Below are 18385 nucleotides of genomic sequence, written 5' to 3'. Positions count from 1 at the left end.
GCAGACACTTTAGTAAAGCCAAAATGAATGAGTAGCTGTAAGCTAAAAACTGTAATCTCTGTAATTCCATCTCAATTGTTATGTTTGGCTTTTTGAGCTACTGTTGACCTAAAACACTGAGCTAGGTCAGACTTTATAACTCAAAAAGAAATTCTTTGAAAATTGAAGAACCTGAAGCCAAGAAATCTTAGCTTAGTAAACTTCTGGATGGGGGTTGGGTTTTGTTAGAATGCCATTGTTTATAACATTTTTCAAGGGCTCCATAATGTAATTATACTTACCATTTAATTTGATTTTCTGCAAAGACTTTAAGATTGCTTAGTTTTTAAAAATAGGAGTTTAACATCATAGTCACTGTGATGGTTAATAGTGAGTATCAACTCAGTTGGATTGAAGGATGCAAAGTATTGATCCTGGGTGTGTCTGTGAGGTTGTTGCCAAAGGAAATTAACATTTGAGTCAGTGGGCTGGGAAAGACAGACCCACCCTTAATCTGGTGGGCACAATCTAATCAACTGCCAGCAAATATAAAGCAGGAAGAAAAACGTGAAGAGGGAAGATTGGCTAGCCTTCCAGCCTACATCTTTCTCCTGTGCTAGATGCTTCCTGCCCTCAAACACTGAACTCCAAGTTTTTCAGTTTTGAGATTTGGACTGACTCTCCTTGTTCCTCAAGCTTGCAGACAGCCAGTTGTGGGAACTTGTGATCATGTAAGTTAATACTTCATAAACTCCTCTCTCTATATATATTATATCTGTCAAAAGACATTTTAGGGAACTATAGCAAAGGAACAAAATTAAACAAGATCTGAATTATATGATGTATTTTTGCCTCTACCCTGTATGACAGGTATGTATAATTTTGTCGGGTGCCAGGAACTAGAAAATCTCCCCTCTGTTGACAGATATAGTTTACCTGGAAAAGAGAATGTCAGAGATTCAAAGGGAATGAGCTCTAGCTGGCTCTTGTTTTCATTATGAATTCTCCCTTGGGCAAAAGACATAAAAGAGCACATCACTTACATATCTGAACCATAATGAAATTGCAGGTTTTGAAAAGGTCTTTGTTCAGAATGCATATATATATATATATATATATATATATATATATATATATATGTATATGTGTGTACACACACACACACACACACACACCCCTATATATATTAGAACCCTATATTAGTCAGGGTTTCCTAGCGGGACAGAACTATATATCCTATTAGCTTTCTCCCTCTAGGGAATCCTGACTAACATAATCACACATTCTGACATTCTGACCTTCTCAAAACATGCAATTTCATTATGGTTCAGATATGTAAGTGATATCCTCTTTTATACCTTTTGCCCAAGGGAGAATTCATAATGAAGACAAGAGCCAGCTAGAGCTCATGCCCTTTGAATCTCTGACATTCTCTTTTCCTGGTAAACCATATCTGTCAACAGAGGAGAGATTTTCTAGTTTCTGTCACCCGACAAAATTATACATATGGTCATACAGGATAGAGGCAAAAATACACCACTTAGGGTACAAGAAAAGATAATTCAGATCTTGTTTAATTTTGTTCCTTTGCTATAGTTCCCTAAAATGTCTCTTGACAGATATAATTGACACTGGTCATCAAGGCCCATCTTTTGGCACTTAATCATGCACTGTCCTGTAACAGTTCTTAACATGTTTTATGGTTATCTTGGCTCTATGATTAAGTCATAAGCCTTGTAAGGACGAAGACTCTGCCTTCTATCTCCTGGTATCCTCTCTGGCTCTTAATATATTAGCAGCTTTCAGCATATAATAGGAATTCCATACATTTTTATTTGATTAAGCTCACTTGAGTTGGCATCTCTGTAAGGATGCATGGGAGCAGCAGCATTGTGGGAGTGTCTCTAACCAGAGGATGCTGATTAACTGGCCATGCCTAGGAAACCATTTGAATTCCCTCTTCATTTCTTTCTCCCTCTCTTCCCTCCTCCTTTCAGTGTAGCTACACACTATGCTTTGTTTCTTTATTTTTTTGACTGTGAAAGCCAGGGACACAATCTGGATCAGGAGGAGATGTCTCTAAGTTATCAAGTGTGAGTTGTACTAATAAGATATCACCATATTCAGTTAAAGATGCATGTTTTAGGAGAAACACACGTGCATACTCTCCTTTCAGTTCTTGTTTATATTTTACCTTGAGCTCCCCTCCCTGAATGGGGTTTGACAGTTGGGTAATGAGGTTAGAATAATTAGGCTTCAGAAGAACAAAGGACACAGAAGTGATCTGCCCAGGTTCCAGGGGAAATAGAGTTGTGATGTCCGCAAACAATTCCAAATGTATTTTGCAAGGAATGACATGAAAGGGGTGTTACCCTCCTCTCTGTGACCATCTAGCCCTTGTGGCACCATCTCTGCCGGTGCTCCTGGACTTAACTGCTGCCCACAGGGAAGTCCCACAAAGTCATAGCTTCTTTGGAAAGGAATTCAACACTTCAGAATATGCTGTTTCTGTCAAGTATTTCAGAAAATGATACCTCTGTGCAGACTAGCAGGACCTACTAAAGGTCTGTTACTGGGTTCCACTTAACTTTGAAACTAGTGAGAACGAAATATTACAGGGTATTGCGGGTTTTATTTTTACCCCCACCAGAGTATGGTCTGGAATGTCCAGAAAACATCCAGTGGAGGAGCAGAGCCCTAGCAGGGGATGAGCCTAGATCTATAGCCTCCATTCCTCCTGCATGTGATAGACATGCTGCCAGAGCCATGGCAACTAGTCTCTACTCTAGGTCTTAGCTAATGAAGCTTGAGCATGTCCTTAGAACTCTAGTCTGTAGGATTAGAGTCTCCAACTCCTTTGCCTTTCCCAGTAGGGCTCTCCCTGAATGGGGCTTGATTTCTGGTCCCCACCTAACTTGCCCACCTCTGTCATTAAGATGCCTATGTCCCCATACAATGCCTGAGACATGATTCTACTGCTCGTTTATCAATATTTAGCTCAGTCTCAGTTTTCTTGCACTATTGGGACTTTATTATTTGGACTAGTGTCTTCTCTCCCCAGAGTCATCCCTGGCCTCAATCTTATACTTGTTTCTGCTTTTCCCATCTCTTTGACAGGGTGTCACAGCACTCTATGCCCAAGGCTGCTTCATATATGATTGTTGTACAAGATGTGTTTTGCATTCAACTCATACTCCTATCTAGACCCAGGAAAGTAAGTCAATGATATTTAGGGTGAAGTGATTTGTTGATGAGCTGAAAGACACCTGAAAATGCAGGAGAACCAAGGATAAGCCATGCATCCTCAGAGTCCTACTAGCTTTTAAAAAATGTATAAAATAAAAATATACCCAGTTTTGACCATATGAGCAAATCTAAATCTGCTTCCTGAGAAACATTTTGTCTTGACTTATACCTCATTAACTCTTTGACTCATGTAGCTTACTTCCTTGTAGGCATAGGATGACTTCCACTTGGGCAAGAAGTCAAGTCAGATTCTTCACTTGTTTTTAAAATAATTTTGCTTTCATTTTAAGAGTAATTTTAGGTTTACAGAAAAATCGAGCAGAAATTTTTCCCATGCTCTACCCCTCCCACCCAGTTTGACATCTTGCATTAGTGTGGCACATTTGTTACAGTTGATGAATCATTTTTGATACATTATTTTTAACAAAGACCGTTGTTTACATTAGGGTTCACTATTTGTGTTGTGCAGTGCCATGCATTTTGATAAGTGCATAATGTTGTGTATCCACCATTACAGAGTCATACAGAATAGTTTCACTACCCTAAAAATCCCATGCTTCACTTATTTATCCTTCTAGTCCTTCTGTCAAGCCCCTGGCAACCACTAACCTTTTTACAATCTCCATAATCTTTTCTTTTCCATATCATATAGTTAGATTCATACAGTATTAGCCCTTTCAGAATGACATCTTTCACTTAGAAATATACATTTAAGATTCCATCACATCTTTTCTTGGAGTGATAATTCATTTCTTTTTATTGCTGAATAATATTCCACTGTATTGCTATAACCAAATTTCTTTATGCATTCACCTTTTAAAGAAAATCTTGGTTGCTTCCAAGTTTTGGCAATTACAAATAAAGCTGCTACAAACATCCATGTGTAAGTTTTTGTGTGATCATACATTTTTAACTCAATTGGCTAAACACCAGGGAGCATGATTGCTAGATTGTATGGTGAAACTACATATAACTTCGAAAGAAACTCCCAGATAGTCTTCCAAAGTGGCTATACCATTTTGAATTCTCTTCAACAATGAATGAGAGTTACTGTTGTTCCACATCCTCCTCAGCATTTGGTATTGTCTGTGATCTAGATTTTGGCCATACTAATAGGTGTATAGTGATATCTCACTGTGATTTTAATTTGCACTTCTCTATTGACCTACAATGTTGGGCATCTTTTCATATGCTTATTTGCCATCTATATGTCTTCTCTAGTGAGATGTCTGTTCAGATCTTCTGCCCATTTTCTTTTTTTTTGATCAGGCAAAAATTTAACTTTTTATGAGATTTCAGTTTTTGAAATGCACAACTCTTACAGCACACACACAGTATTTACATTTCAAGTTCTTTGTACAAAAGACGTATGCTATTTTGAAAGAGTACTGTTGAGATCATGATCTAAAATACCCATCAGAATTCAAAAGAAACTCATAGAATCTGGTCTCCACAAATCAATTGTATTATGACATGAATAAAATATGGCCAGATGCCAAGGTTTAACCATACATAAAAATACTAATTCTCAGCTGGGCACAGTGGCTCACACCTGTAATCCCAGCATTTTGGGAGGCTGAGGTGAGTGGATCACCTGAGCTCAGGAGTTTGAGGCCAGCCTGAACAATATGGTGAAACCCTGTCTCTACTAAAAATACAAAAATTAGCCTGGCATTTTAAAAAATTGAGTTGTTTGTTTTTCCTATTGTTGAGTTTTAATAGTTCTTTTTATGTTTTAAATTAAGTCCTTTATCAGATACGTGTTTTGCAAATATCTTTTCCCAGTCCACTATCTGTCTTTTACATCTTTTAACTGTCTTTCACAGAGTAAAAAAACCTAATTTAAATAAAGTTCAACCTAGTCATTTTTTTCATAGATGACATTTTTGGTGTTGTGTCTTAAAAACTCATTATCAAACCACAGATCATCTAGGTTTTTTCATATGTTATCTTCTACAATTTTTAAAGTTTTGTGTTTTACATTTAGGTCTATGATCTAGTTTGAGATTTTTTTTTTGTGAAAGGTATAAGATTTGTGCTTAGACTTTTTTTTTTTTTCATGTGGATGTCCAATTGTCCTAGCACCATTTGTTGAAAAGACTCTCCTTTGTCCATTCAATTGTCTTTCAAAGATCAGTTGACTATATTTGTGTGGGTCTATTCCTAGGCCATTTTGTTCATGATCCACTTGTCTATTCTTTTACCATTCCATACTGTCTTGATTACTGTAGCTTTATAGTAAGTCTTATAGTCAGTCCTATGACTTTGTTCTTTTCTTTCATTATTGTGTTAACTTCTCTGGTTCTTTTGCTTTTCCCATAAGCCTTAGAATTAGTTTATTGATATCTACAAAATGATTTTATAGGATTTTTTAAAATGCCAGGTTAATTTTTGTATTTTTAGTAGAGACAGGGTTTCACCATATTGTTCAGACTGGTCTCAATCTCCTGAGCTCAGGTGATCCACTCGCCTCAGCTTCCCAAAGTGCTGGGTTTACAGGTGTGAGCCACTGTGCCCAGCTGAAAATTAGTATTTTTATGTATAGTTAAACCTTATAGATTGATATCTACAAAATGATTTTACTGGGATTGTGGTGAATCTATCGATCAAGTTGGGAAGATCTGACATCCTAACAATTTTGAGTCTTCCTCTCCATGAACATGCAATGTGTCTACGATTATATAGCCTTTTTTTGATTTCTTCATCAAGTTTCATGGTTTTTCTCATGTATATCTTATACATAATTTTTAAAAAGATTTATGCCTAAGCAGTTTTTGGTGCTAATATAATTATGTTTTTAATGACAAATTACTATTATTCATCACTGGTATATAGGAAAGTAATTAATGTAGATTCTTTACTTTTTATAACAATATGCTAATGTTATTACTTATACATCTGGTTTCCATGGCAGTGTTGCCCTCTTATAATCAAAGCATAAAAATTTGTTATTCAAGGACTCAATGAGGACTAAAACCTAATTTGACTACTTAAAAATTCTAGCTTAGGTAACTTGAAAAGGAGTAAAATCATTTCTAGATTCTCTGCTCTGAGAATGAAAACTTTCAATATTCTAAACTCAAAAAAGGAAAATATCTGCTGTTTTTTGGCTTTAATCTATTCTAATCAATCACTGACAACTTGCTTTTATAATCATGCTTCTGAAAACCACCCAACTGGCGATAGTGCCACATTTCTGAAGGTCAATCAGCAATAGTGAGTAACTTTTAGAGACACTTATGCAGCTAAAGAGATACTTCTACTTTTAGAGACACTTCCATGGATAAAGATCAACCAACTCCAAGCCACTCCTTCTGAAAGTCCATGAATTCCTGAATCCCAGGTTTTCCAAAACCCTGTAAAAAATCAGCAATTTGTACTGATAGGTGATACCATGCTCTCTTCATCCACTCAGGCTGCTATGACAAACCACAGCAAACCTAATGGTTTTTAAACAATAGACATTTATTTCTCATAGTTCTGGAGGCTGCAAGTCTATGATCAAGGTACCTGCAGACTTGGTATCCGGCAAGACCTACTCTCTGGTTCATAGGTGGCACCCTCTCACCATGTCCTCACCTGGTAAAAGGGTCGAATGAGCTTCCTTGGGCTTCTATTATGAGAGCACAATCTCATTTGCAAGAACTCCACTCTCATGACCTAGTCATTCCCCACAAAGGTCCCACTTCCTAGCATCACATTGGAGATCCTGTTTCAATAAATCGATTTGGTGGAGGTGGAGGGATAAACATTCACACCATAGCACATGCCTACTCATGTGCTTTCAACAATACCTTCAACAAGCATCCATTGAGCTCTTTGTTTCAAACATCAAGAGGTGGGCTTTTCCTTTGAGAGGTTTTATTCCTGCTATCCATTAGGCCCCCAGATATAGCACTGGTGAAATGTGATGTTTTAGAGCCAGGCAGGAACTCTCAACAGATAAGAACTCATGAACACAAAAAAGGGAGCAGCAGACACTGGGGTTTACTTGAAGGTAGAGGGTGGGAGGTGGGAGAGGAGCAGAGAAAATAACTAAGGGGTACTAGGGTTAGTACCTGGTGACAAAATAATTTGTGCAACAAACTCCTGTGACACGAGTTGACCTATATAACAAACCGGCATGTGCACTCAAACCTAAAATAAAACTTAAAAAAAAAAAAAAAGAAACTCTCCACAGAACTATACCTACATTATTCTTTTGAAATTTTTTTGGTGACTGTTCTTGTAGATATGTATAGAACCTAATCACATAAATTTGGTTTCTGTGTCTATTGTAAAACAGATACTTAATCCATTGTTCAATAATGAGTTAATGTTTTTTGTCTAATGAAACTTATAAATTCCCCTTAGATTTTAGAGCTAAGTAAAATTGTCCCTCCTGAGCAAATAATTTTCTTTTTCCTATAGATGTCATGAATCTGAGTGCCACACTTTATATTGTTTTAATACTTATTTTTAACTTTAAGATTATGTTCTTAACCACAAATGCTACATGGCTTTCATTTATTTTCCAGATTTTTTGTCATTATATCCTTATAAAGGTTTCATTGCATATGACTTTTGCATAACCTGCCTTAAAAATCCATTTTGGGACTAAGTATGGAAAAAATTTGTAATAGGCTTTTTCCTGAGAAACATTATAATAATACTGTAATATTTGCACACTTATTACTGTTGCTAAGAACTTTCACCTTTAAGAATAATACTTTTTTGTTTCCCTAATCTCTAGAATTTGGAAGCTATATTTTTGGCATTTATATTTTAATGAGGTCAGTCAGCTGAAGTTATATTTTTTACACATAATTTCAAACATTGATATTCCTTGGGGCAAAACAATGTGTAATAGTTTTTAATTTTCAGCATAAATGAAAGGTCAAGGTCACCACAATAGTAATTGGCCAACTACACAATCATTTTTGGAAATAATTTAACTTTAATAGCAATATTGTGCTATAGTGAAAGGCAACATCTTAATAATGGTGCTGACAATGAGAATCAAAATATTTATAAATATTTACTTCACTTCTCTTTTCAGCAAAGCAACATGTTTATAAGTCAAAGCAATTGGCATTCTATACAGATTAGTTTTTACACTGTAATAAAGAACATATCACAAATATCAGACAGACTTTGAGTGTGATATAAAATTAGCTTTCTTCCTTTCTATTGCAAGCTGTCCCATTATTCTCACATCCAGTAAGTTACATCAGGGAACTGGAAACTAATTTATGTGGACAGTTGTTTCTGTTCTTATGGATGATTTTTTGCTTTCTTATAACCAGTGCTGATCCTATTAAGAGATAAAATAAGTCATGGTACCCATGGCGTGGTTCAAGGAGGTGATAAGAAGGGCAGATTCCATTGAGGGTGGGGAGGACACTGGGGATTGAGAAACTGAATTCAGGGACAGCATGCAGAAACAGCAGTGTTAAGAACAGGCGTCCCCAAACTTTTTACACAGGGGGCAGTTCACTGTCCCTCAGACCGTTGGAGGGCCGCCACCTACTGTGCTCCTGTCACTGACCACCAATGAAAGAGATGCCCCTTCCTGAAGTATGGCGGGGGGGGGTGGATAAATGGACTCAGGGGGCTGCATGCAGCCCGCAGGCCATAGTTTGGGGACGCCTGGTTAAGAAGCAGGAACTAATTGAAAGTATACAGGCTATAATCTTTCTTTTTTAGATCACCTGTCACTTTTTTCCTTTTTTTTTTTTTTAACTTTTATTTTAAATTCAAGGGTACAGGTGCAGGTTTGTTACATAGGTAAATGTATATCCTGAGTGATGGACAGATTGTTTCATCACTGAGGTATTAAGCCTAGTACCCATTAGCTATTTTTCCTGATCCTTTCCCTCCTCCCACCCTCAACCCCCCAGTGTGTTTTGTTCCCCTTTATGTGTCCATGTGTTGTCATCATTTAGCTCCCATTTATAAGTGAGACAGGGCAGTATTTGGTTTTCTTTTCCCACATTAGTTTGCTAAGGATAATGACCTCCAGCTTCATCCATGTCTCTGCAAAGAATATGATCTCATTCTTTTTTATGGATGCATAGTATTCTATGGTGTATACCAAACTTTCCTTATCTAGTCTATCTTTAATGGGCATTTAGGTTGATTCCATGTCCTTGCTGTTGTGAATTGTCCTGCAATTAACATGTGCATGCATGTATCTTCATAAGAGAATGATTTATATTCCTTTGGGTATGTACCTGGTAATGGGATAGCTGGGTTGACACAGGCAGTAACCTTGAAACCATATTCTGTATTCTCATATTCTCATAAGAGAATGATTTATATTCCTTTGGGTATATACCTAGTAATGGGATTGCTGGGTTGACACAGGCTGTAATCTCGAAACCATATTCTACTCATGACTTGGTTCCTGGTTAGTCATGGCTTTAGGTTATTTCTAGTTTCAACAACCTATAATCATGGGAAGGAAGGAGAAAGGTAGTTCCCTTTTTTTACTTACTTCCTAATTCTATTCCTGAATGAATTTGTCTTTAAGGAATACATGGTTAAGCTGCTTTAAAATGCCAACATGGTGATAAATAACATAGTGGAGGTGAAGCCATCTATTTTTTAAGGGAAGAGAGGAAAATTATTATAAAAGAAAGTAATTTTGACTTTCACTGAAAGTGCTACCTGTTCCTGAAACCACTGGACCGGAAGTTAGGGGACATCTATTTTTTTTCTTGTCTCTGATTTTCCTAGTGGCTGAAGATATTGCTGACATTCTTCTCTTTGCATATTCAGAGGTTTTCCTAGGCTAGGGCCAAGAGAAGCCAATGTCTCTGGGCCTGCTTTTGAGACTATTTCCATAAGCATCAGGAGAACTACCACTGGGGTTGAAGGAATTGGCTTTATCCTAGGGCAAGTAAAAATATTTCCCGTTTTTATTTTATTTTAGTATTTTGTTTGGTCCAAACAGTTTATTAGGCTTCCTTATCTAAAACCAAGGCAAAGCAGGTAAAATTGTCCTTTTATCTTTCCAAGGCTGTTTTTGGCTTTTAATTTTTCTATTCGAAATAACCTTTCAGGTTTATTGTAGCCACTTATATTACGCAGGAGCTACTTATAGTGATGTCCCTACTTACACTCTCCATATTGAAATTTACATTTATTAGGGATTTGTAACTACTTATGGGCTCCAAATTATCACATTAGCAGCAGCAGCAGCAGCAGCACTGCCAGCAGCATAACAACGGTCATTTATTTAATAATAACCACGTGTTAGACTCAAGGTTAAAGAATTTCATTTTATATCATCTGATAGTGAAATGTCCTATGATAGGTAATATTATCCTCATTTCACAGATGGGAAAACTGTAGCTGAAATTCTCAGTGTTTTCCACTATGTCACACAGATAACAGGTGACAAGAGTTCAACCTCATGACACTACACTTTGCAAATAAGTGCACTGAGGTGTAGAGAGACCAGACTCAATGTTCTGGACACAGTAAGTGACAAATTTGAAATCAGGTCTGTCTGACTAAAGAACATGTTTTTTCTATTATATCATATTTTTCATGCATTTTTTTCCTTACACCTTCCAAGGTTTAGGAAAAGGAAATAAAATTTGTGAATTAAAGTGTTTTGAATTATTATGGAAGATTCCCATTATAGGAATAGGCATAATTCTATCTCCAAGTCCCCATTTTTAGAAGAGACATCTCACATATGTGCTGTTGGCTTGGCAGTGGTCTCAAGCATGTGTGGCCTAGTGATTTCTTTGCTGAACTGACCACTTAAGTCTCCGTGTTGCAAACACGGGCATATGAGTTAATGCAAAGGTACTCTTATTTTGGACAGGAGCGGCTAACCACAGCTTGTTCCAGAAATCGATGTTATTGACAGACTGAGAAATTGTGAAATGAGTTTCATTGGAAAGTGTTGCAAGGGCTTCATTTGACTAACTCCTAAACTCACGTTTGGCTGAGGCCTGGTGGCTTAGGGGAGGAAGACAAAGAGAAAAGGCAGACAATAGAGAGGCAGCTTCTCTTTCATTGTTTTCAGCTGGAAACTGGTTAACGCTCACCCCTGTAAAGACTGTGCCTGGAGCAGCTGCCTGAAGTATTAATGCAATCTGTTCTACAGTGTGGTCTTGCAGGTTTGCACTCTCAATGACTTTGCTGTCAAAGCTGCTTTGTTTTCAACTTAACATAATGGAACGCCAATCTAATACTTGGCCAAGCTCTCATTGATCCTTGGTGTGGAATAAATGTGAACACTGCCCCATTAATCCTCTTTCTCGTCCTTGGAAAGAAGTGGCAAGCAATGTCCCATCCATTTTGCAGTGGAAGAAAGAAAGGCAAAGTAAATTGCTCACTTTACATCTGTTCCTCAGCCTTCTGGACATTTCCATCTGGATATCCTGCTGGCTTGTCAAACCCAACTTACTCCAAGTTGAACGCATTCTCTTCCTTCTTACAAAATATATTCCTTTCTGAGGATTGTGTCTTGGTTCATGGCACTGTCACCACACAACTCTCCTGGTAGAAGGCTCTGAGTCATCTTTGATTTCTCTCACCTTCCATATTCAGTCAGTCAGGAAGTTTGTTTCCTTTTCCTCTGAAACAGTACTCAAATCCATCCTTTCTCTCCATCTCCCTACACCATCTCTCTCTCAGTTCATTGTCTCATCAGCCCTCATTCAGATTAGTGGAAAAAGATTCTGACTCGTATCTCCAATTCTGGTTCTGTAATTTGTCCTGTATATTGTCTTCAAATTAATCTCCTAAAACTGAGGTGCATTATTTCCTTCCCCACTCAGAAAGCACTGATATTCCCACAAGGCCAACAAAATAGAGCCCTGACTCTTCTCAAAACAATGAGAACAATTGGGCAGAGTGCCCCTCTAAGAACTCTCCCCTGCATCCCACACACTAGCCACAAAGACCAACTTGTTTTTCCCCAAGTGTTTGTCCTGTGCTCATGCTGGGCTTGCCTTTAGTACAGCTTATTTGTTACACAAATAGTCATTCTTCAAGGCCCAGTTCTTAATACCACACCTTATTTGTTACCTTTCAGCTCATTTGTCTGCCTACTATCCTTATTAATCTTTCCTTTTTGGCTTTTATAACAATTTGTTATTGTCACAACCTGTTTTGTAGTTAGTTATCTATATTTACCTAAATAATTTATAAGTTCCTTAAGGAAAAATGCTGTATTTGATTTATCGATGCATTGTTAGCATGGTGTTGGGTACTTCTTAGGTGCTAAATAAATGACACTAAGCAATTTGTAGATAATAAAGAACTTTTTTTAAGGACTAAGTTTTATTACATTTAATTCCCACACTAACCCTATAAGACGAGTGATTATTACTGATCCTTAATTTATAGGTGAAAAACACTGAAGCCTAAGGAATTTAAAAAACTTTTCTATAACCTACCATCAGAGCCAAGACGTAAACCCAGGAACCCAGTTAGCTAGCTCTCCAATTGTAAACCTTGATTCTAGTTCACTGTGCTGTATATAAACAGAAGTATGTTTGGAAATTTGACCTCAAACAATGTCTGATTTTGATAAAACAAGCCTTTCTGGTCACTAGAACATGCTAAATATTGTTCGTATTGAGGGATTATCAGTGTTCAAAGGACAAGCTACCATTCCTATTATTTCCTGCACTGGATAGTGAGAACATAAACTTCGCAGGAGCAAGAATTGTGTCATGTTCACTTATGGAGCAAACATAGCACCTGTAAGGCCTTGAATAAAAATGATGTTTAGGAGTTATTAATTGCATAATGGAATCTAGTCAAAGGAATTTTGATATCTTTGACCATTTTCTCTTCTAAGCCCCAACTTTCACAGTATGTGGCCGAGTTTTTATAGAAAAAAAAAATGCATACAGCATGGTTGGTTTCTCAGATTAGTCCATCCTATGACTGGATAAGAAACATGGAAAGGCTTTTCTTCCTCCAGATTTTCTTCTCTACTGGCTGAAAATTCTCCTGTTAAAGTCATTAATTTCTAGCCACAAACATGGACATCTCTCCCAGGAGGTCCTGGAGCAGACCTATTTTCATTGCCCACATGTGCTTATTTGCTGTCTTGTCAGTCTAAGTATCATTTGATTTATCTACAGCTAGTCCAGCCTATTAACCTTAATTATTTGTAATGGATTGGCCAAGATTGCTTAGTGAAAAGACTGATTTCCCCCTTACTGTTTTTCAAATGCTTTGCCTTCTGAATACAGGTAGTTAGAAGGACAGAGGACAGGTTGGCAAGTTAGAACCCGAATTTGGTAGGGATGTTCAATCTCCTCTCAACTCAGTGGATCCTATTAGGGTCTACCTTTCCATTATGTTATTCCTGACATACCTCCAACATCCAGTAATGACCCTTACATTGTCTAGTATTCTCCATCCCTCACTCAATTCTTATGTTCCTTGTTACTCACTTCCCATGCCATCTACATGGAAACTGCCTGTATTAAGAATGTCCAGCTTTGATCCCATATACATGATGCCTTCTGTGATTCTACCCTCTAAATTCTTATTGAAACTTGTAGTGATAATAATTGATACATAAGCAGCAGGCAGTTTAAATTCTTTAAAGTAAGTAGTAAATTAATTGCAAAAACAGCTTCAATTCTTCAATCCCCCCTACCCTCTCTGGGTATCCATATCTATTTATCCACCAAGGGGTGAAGTTTATTGTTCTGTCTCTTGAATCTAGACTGAACTTGTATTTTACTTTGGTCAGTAGAATGTGGTAAAGTTGATAACATGCCAGTTCTGAGCCTAGGTCTCAAGAGGCCTGTGTATCTTCACTTTCTGTCTTGAAATCCATCTATTATAGGATTAAGCTTTGACTGCCTACTGAAGAATGAAATCCATGTGGAGGAGAGTCCAGCTGTTCCTCCTAAGATTTTCCCAGGTTAGCCTATACCAGCTGACCCCAAACATGCAATAGAGTTGCCTGTCTAATCCATAATTGATTGAAGATGCAAAAGTGAGCCCAGCTAAACCAATGGAAACACCTAGAAATCCCATAGACTCAAACAGTAAGATGCTTGTTTTTTTAAGCCACTGTATTTTAGGTGGTTTGTTTCTAAGCAATAGCTAATTTGCACAGTGTATTACTTAATTTAAGTCTCCTTATACAATGATGTAAATGTCATTAATATTCCTACTTACTGGCTGAGGAAATTTAGGGTTGCAAGATTAGGTTACTCATTTGAATTCTCACAGTGAGTAAGTGACAGGGGCAGGATTTGAGCCAAGATAGCTACAGAGTTTACATGTTTATATATTATGTTACACAGTTTCTCTTTAGGAGCATATAATTCACAACTTAATCCATAGGATCAATCATTAAATCTTTAGTGGAAATAATTTCGCTCATTCCCTTTGATTTCTCCGTGAGGAGATGAAGACCCAGAGTTTTCTGTTTGCCCCAAGATCACAAAGTTAAACAATAGCTGGGTTTTTGGATGGAGTCTTAATACTCTATGATTGACTTTACTATCTTGGTCAAGAGCATTCAATTTTCTGCTGGATGACTGCAAGCTTCTTGAGGTGTAATACTTGTTCTATGTCCATCGTGGTGCCTGGCATAGTGCTTAATACTCGGAAGGTTTAGAACATATTAATTGACTGTTTGCTTGGCTGAATCTGTTTATTTCTGAAGTCATGGTCACTTGGGCATCAGACAGAGTGGACATGGTCAGCAACACCAGCATTGGGGAAGGCTGCCAGCCAGACTTTAGTGCCATTACAAGGACTGTCTGCTCAGGCCTATAGCCAGATGGAAATTCTCATTCTCTGGAATTGCTGTATTTTTATCCTAAGAGGCACAACATCTATTGTTTACTGAATTATCAGGAATGATTTTGTTGATATGCTTGATGAAGGAAAAATAAAACCCCACATTTGGGTTTGGAGGGGATAGAACTTTTCCTTCTATGAGGAAAGACCTAAGTTCCAGACTTGACTTTCTCACAGTCTGTGCTAAGATTGTCCTTCAAGCACTGAAACAGATTTAAGCAAAAAATGATTTGAGTAAATACAAGTAGCATAAAATTCAACCTGAAATCTTAAAATTTGACTGTTTTTGTCTGTACTCTCTGCAAGCCAGGGAATCTGGCTTTGCAATGCAATCAATTAAACTGATGCTATCAAGAGGAGACATAGTCTGGGGAAACAAGCCTTAAATATGCATTTCTTACCTTTTTCTTCACCTTATCCTTTACGAAATAATATAGCAAAGCAGATTTGAGCTTTTCTTTTTGTTACGCAACACATCTTCTATGAAATCTCATAGAAAGCACTCCTAGTCACTCTACAGTATAACCAAATGTTTTTAATAGGTTTAGGGAAAAACCTTAACCTCACTTTTTTCACATTTGCTTCTTTCTTTTGACCTGATTCTGTTTGCTTCTATGCTGTATAATATGGATGACTTAATGGCTAAGTTTTTAGAGATGAGAGAGTGGAATCTAGTCAGATGATAAGATGATAGCAGAGTCTGGGTTAATTTTAGGCCAAAGAAATGCAAATGTTTTTTGTTTGTTTTCCTGTATTTAGGGAAATTTTAGTAGTTTAAAATGCCTTTAATAATCTGAAAATAGGAAATTTTTTTTTAAATGGGATAGTGTTAAACCTCTAAATTTTAAATTGCTAATATTTCAGAATAGCTTAGAAGAAAGTACTGTAGTAAACAAAAAGATTGGAGTGGATAATCTAATTCCTCTTATTATCATTCTCTACAGACTGCACTTTCTTAACAGCAATGTGTTTACTTTATTAAAATGGGCTAACTTTCCCTCCCTTTTATTTCTGTCCTGCCAACTGGAATCACACCACGGCTGTGATTAGAGATCTCCTACTGGCTGACATAAATAAGTGAAACTGAACCTCATTAAAATTCTCTTTCTCATTAAAGAACAAAGTGGTTCAAATGTGGTTCTACTGTCATTGTTTTGGGTAAACAAATATAAAAGTGCTATTCTAATGAGTCAGGGACATAGTTAACATTTGGAGTCACACCAAATTCTGCAGCATCCTGGTTGGCTAGAAGAAGGAGTCTGTGTGTCTCTCTGTGTGTGTGTGTGTACGAATGTGTGGTGCTGAGAAGTCAGCAGGGGAATGGAAGAAAGACTTTTCTTCCTGCAATCTTTTTTTGTTTTTGTTTTCTTAATTCAGTGTTTCTAAAGTGATGATAAGTGGACAGAAGCTCTGGTGCTAGTAATTCACTGCAATCCTCTGGTACAGAGTTACCTAAAACTGTTTTACCTTCAGCTGTTGAGAAAACAGATTGTTATTCTAAAAGATTACACTTAGAAAAAGATGGTAGCAAAGCTGTTAGATATAAGTAGTCTTTTTTATAAGTCTTTTAAAATATACTTACAGTTTTTTAAAGTATATAAAAAAGTAGACTTAGTCAAACCACATATTGGAATTTTATAAAAATTCCCCAGCTGAAAATGCAGAATTTTAGAATCTTGTGATGGAGAAATCAGAGCATAAATACCTTGTATTTACCAGAGAAATCTACTCACTGACCACTGGAAAATCTATTGTATCCTCCTGTGGACATTGAAGAGCCTCAGGTCCATACTAGCTAGCTGTTGGCCAGAGACTCAAGTTCCTTACCATATGCATCTCTTCATAGGGAAGCTCACATGGCAAATTGCTTCCCTCAAACTGAGGGAAAGAGGTGAGAGAAAGAGAAAGAGAGAGAGAGAGAGAGAGAGAGAGAGAGAGAGAGAGAGAGAGAGAGACAGACAGACAGACAGACAGTGTAAGCACAAGATGTTAACCAGAGTCTTTGTAACCTAATTTGAGAAGGGACATCTCATGACCTTTGTTGTAGCCTGTTCATTAAAAATGAGTCACTAGATCCAGCCCATACTCAAAAGGAGCAAATTTCATAAGACGGCCACTGTAGAGGCTTTTTACCACAGACTATATAATTTGTAAAATTGGACTTCAGTAGCTACTGGGCATTTGTCTAAAACTTGTCTTCTTTTACACATCTGTCTTAATAAAATATTGACATTTTATTGGTCTTCCTTTACATTATTCTTACTGTGTTTATCCTTTCATTAACTTGTTTGGTTTTCTTAGGTATTTAAGTCTTGATTCATCAGTATAAAAGTTGTAATACAAATTTTTACCATTACACAGGAATTATGCTTCTGTTATTTAAAAAACTGAGTTATTTATAGCCTGTAATAATAAATTACTCAGATTATAATAAAGATGTAAATTAATCACTTAATGTTATAAAGCAAATATAATTTCACTACCAAGTCTTAATAAAGATAAGAAAATAAAACTATAAATAAATTTCACATACACATACAGATAAAGATTGTGAATGGAAAATCAAATTCAGTAGTGTTAAAAGAGCAATGCATAAATTACTACAGAAATATATATATTTTAACAACAGGAAATCTATCAATATAATTTATTACATTGGCAATTTTAAAAAGAAAACCTTTATGTTTACACAAATATTTGAAGAAAGAAGATTTTATAAACTTCAAAAAGATTTTTGACCTAAAGTTAAGTGAAGCAAGAATAAGGAAAATCAATAAAATGCAAGTTTTTGCCACATACTAAGAATAAATAGTATATAAAATAATGAAATATTAAAATAATTTTCACTAAAATGAAAAATAGGACATCTAACAGAAGCATTATTTAACCTTTTGAAATCATAGTCAATGCAATAAGTTCCCACAATAACATTCATTATAATGCTGAAGAAAGAAACTAATAATACCTTAGAAATATTTGACATTTTACTAAATTAGTGTAATTAAAAGGCCAATGAAGGTGGCTAAACATAGAATAAATACATGATAATCTATTGCTTTCCTTTAAATTTGCAGAAAACTCACATTTGTCATGGAGGAAAAACATATGAGAGATAAATACAAAATAAAGGCAAAGTTTCTATGTAAAATATATAATAAAATATTCAGGAATGTAAAACAAATGAAGTAATATAATATATATTAAAATAGGAAGCTGTAATGTAAAACATTGGAATGTAAAACATGATATAACCAAATGAAGTAATATAATATATATTAAAATAGGGAGCTGTAATGTAAAAATGTTAGTGCTTCCAAAGTTATATCAATTTCAGTGCAGTTCCAGTCAGATTTAAAATAGAGTTTAATTTTGGAACTGGGTA

General features: G+C 36.3%; 1 long non-coding RNA gene across 1 annotated transcript in view; it reads left to right on the top strand.

Annotated features, from left to right (window-relative positions):
- LOC141583487 (uncharacterized) overlaps positions 1-18385 on the top strand; it is a 470132-nt gene that overhangs the window by 313403 nt on the left and 138344 nt on the right. The window lies entirely within an intron of this gene.

This window comes from Saimiri boliviensis, chromosome 1, assembly GCF_048565385.1.
Source record: "Saimiri boliviensis isolate mSaiBol1 chromosome 1, mSaiBol1.pri, whole genome shotgun sequence".
Lineage (NCBI taxonomy): Eukaryota > Metazoa > Chordata > Mammalia > Primates > Cebidae > Saimiri > Saimiri boliviensis.
This window is presented reverse-complemented; position numbering and strand designations above follow the sequence as displayed.